Source organism: Crotalus tigris, unplaced genomic scaffold (genome assembly GCF_016545835.1).
Source record: "Crotalus tigris isolate CLP2741 ecotype Arizona unplaced genomic scaffold, ASM1654583v1 scf7180000021386.23549, whole genome shotgun sequence".
Taxonomy (NCBI): Eukaryota; Metazoa; Chordata; class Lepidosauria; order Squamata; family Viperidae; genus Crotalus; species Crotalus tigris.
In genome coordinates this window covers 3083-6224 of record NW_024098484.1, presented here as the reverse complement: position 1 = coordinate 6224, position 3142 = coordinate 3083, and the positions used below count along the sequence as shown (strand labels likewise).

Here is a 3142-nt window from a genome sequence, read left to right as displayed (position 1 = left end):
GTCCCATCAGCCCCCAGCCCTTCCCATTTGCCCTCCCTTCCCTCCCACGACGGCGCCGCACGCAGTCCCATCAACCCCAGCCCTTGCCATTTGCACTCCCTTCCCTCTCCACGACGGCGCACGCCAGTCCATCATCCCAGCCTTGCCATGTGCCCTCCCTTCCCTCCACCGACGCGACGGCGCACGCTAAAGTAGACCCAGTATACAAATGTAGGTCCCATCATCCCCAGCCCTTGCCATTTGCCCTCCCTTCCCTCCCACGACGGCGCACGCAGTCCCATCAGCCCCAGCCCTTGCCATTTGCCCTCCCTTCCCTCCCACGACGGCGCACGCAGTCCCATCAGCCCCAGCCCTTGCCATTTGCCCTCCCTTCCCTCCCACGACAGTGCAAGCACTCCCATCAGCCCCAGTCCTTGCCAGTTGCCCTCCCTTCCCTCTCAAGGTGCAAGCAGTCCCATTAGCCCACGCTTCCCTCCCATGACGCTCCAGTTCCAGCAGCACACCAGCCCTCTGTTTGCCTGTGTGCCCCCCTAACCCGCCTCCCTGGCTGTGGCAGAAGCTGCTCCGGCCTTTCTCCTCCTCCTCTCTTTCGTTTGAGTTGCGAGTCAAGCTGTCTTTGTGAAGTCCCCTTGAGGTGCCCCTCCCTCCCTCCCTCGTTCCCCAACACACTCGTGTCTGACTGCTCCCCCCAGTGGCCCCGGTGGTTGCTACTTCTGCTGCCAGTCCCCCTCCTTCCGATTCTGGGGTCAGAGCTGCAAGGCCCCAAAACATGCAGAGCAGAGCACTTTTTAAAAAAAATCTTGCATCACAGCTGCCCTCCCCCGCCCCTGGGGTTGTTCATCGCATGCTGCCCCCGCAGCACCATGGCTGGGGGCTATTTGTCCCATATAGCCAAAGGCCCGGGACAAAGGGTGTCTGGGTGAATTGTCCAGGCCGAAGGGCGATGGGCAGAGGACCAAGGGTCCACTGGCCGTGGAGAATGGCTGCGGGAGGGCAACGGAGGAGGAAAGCTGGCTGTAAATGGGCTGAGGCGAGTGGCAGGGGGCGAAGGAGGCGTGACCAAGGGTCCATGCCTAACCATGGGGGGCAGTGCAGATGGAATCAGGAATAGTGCATCTCTTTTGTCTCTCTGGTTTCATGGACTGCAATGATCATGATCATCATTGACCAGTGAGGGAAGCGATCCAAAAGGATTCCCTTCCAGTTTGAGACTCAGTTGGGGAGCCTCAGGGACCGGGAGAGACTTCCAGCCGAGGGCGGTTGACGCCTCCAGTGTGATTCGCCCTCGCTGCTCACTCGGGGACTGAAAGAGAGAGACTTCTGGTGTGAGTCTCAGAAAGTATCTGCTCATGGACTGAGTGAGTCTGGGAGCCGATAATTATCCACATCCATTCGGTGTGAGTGTCACACAAGCTCAGGGACTGAAAGACCTCTAAAAATGAGTCATCACTATTTACAGGATGGATTGGCATGTGGAATGCTTGTGTGGCCCTTCTCAAGTTCTAAGAAGTACAGCTGTGGCTAACATTACACTAGGCCAGAATACTAATTACTGTTTTAATAATCAGTGACCAAGCCTAGCAATAGAAAGGGCCATAGACATTTTCTTTTGGGTTTTAAGAACCATTACCAGGCCTAACAGTAAGGAGGCAAGAAAAGTATGGAATCTTATGTACATCATGGAACACACCTAGAATGGGCTAAAAATACAACAGGCAAGAAAACGAGAATCCCTATTATGTAGCAATGGTCACAGATAGGATTAAAATGTGTAGTGTGGTGTGATCATGAAAGTGGCTTACATTTTCAGCGATTGGTCTAAAGGTCAGTTTTGACATAATTGGTGAAATAGCATTCTTGGTGGAGATCATGTTCATTGTTGCGTTCCATTCCTTCTTCCTCCTTTTTCACCATCAACACTGCAGGCTGACAAGTGAGTCTTCTGTCTTCTAGGATGGTGTAGAGTACATGCCTTTGAGATAAAAAAAAAATCAACATTACTTCAGCTGCCACTGAGGTTTTACACCTAAGAAGGCACAATACACTGTGGTTACTATTACCTCAGATGCAGGTGTTACCCCTACTTACCTAGGAAGAATGGACCATCAATTTTTTTTGCTGGGGGGGGGACCCTTGACCTCCCTCCATATCATAAAACTTTGAAGAATACAACTTACCTCACAGCGTAGGAGGCGCCATCACAGCCAAAGGCTAATAGGGCTTGAACTGGAGACATTTTCTTGCTGTCTTGGTTCTTCTTTTTTCTTTTTTCTTTCTTCGCCTTTGTTTCTTCCTCCGTGTCTCTTCTGAGGAACATTTGGCAACAGGCGTGCAAATATTCCTCCCCTCGATCTCAGGGACTCTAAAGCTACAAAAGCTTTTATAGATCAACGGCCACACTGAGCATTAAAAAGGGCCGTTGAGGCTTTCTTTCTGGTTCTAAGAACCATCGCCATGGCCAGAATTATGCCAGGCAAGAAAGGTATAAAATCTATAATGGATCAACCGCCACACCTAGCATTAAAAAGGGCCATTGAGGTTTTCTTTTGGTTCTAAGAACCATCGCCATGGCTAGAATTATGCCAGGCAAGAAAGGTATAAAATCTATTATCCATCAATGGCCACACTTAGAATTAAAAAGGTCCCTTGAAACTTTTTTTCTGATTCTAAGATCGATCGCCATGGCTAAAATTACGCCAGGCAGAAAACTATACAATCTATGATTAATCACTGGCCACGTTGGTCATTTAAATGGGCCACTGAGAGGTTTTCTTTCTGGTTCTAAGAACCATAGCCATGGCTAAATTTACACTAGTCAGAAAACTATAAAATCTATTATCAATCAATGGCCACACCTAGAATTAAAAGGTCCATTGAAACTTTCTTTCTGGTTCTAAGAACCGTTGCCAGGGCTTAATTTATGCCAGGCAAGAAAGATATAAAATCAACTATCTACAAGATCGTATTCATTCTTTATTTCCATTCCTTCTTCTTGTACTTTTACCATCAAAGCTGAGTCTTCTGTCTTCTAAGATGCTGTAGTACATGCCTTTGAAATAAAAAAAAAAAATCAACGTTACTTCAGCTGCCACTGAGGTTTTACACCTAAGAAGGCACAATACACTGTGGGTACTATTACCTC

The 3142-nt window shown here is 48.9% G+C and overlaps 1 long non-coding RNA gene across 1 annotated transcript; it reads right to left on the bottom strand.

Moving 5' to 3' along the window:
* Positions 1-1543: 1543 nt before the first annotated feature.
* Positions 1544-2218, bottom strand: LOC120296635. The gene is made up of 2 exons (XR_005553540.1): positions 2178-2218; positions 1544-1972 (listed from the first exon to the last, which is right to left on the bottom strand). It is a non-coding gene; the product is annotated as an uncharacterized LOC120296635 (long non-coding RNA).
* Positions 2219-3142: the final 924 nt, after the last annotated feature.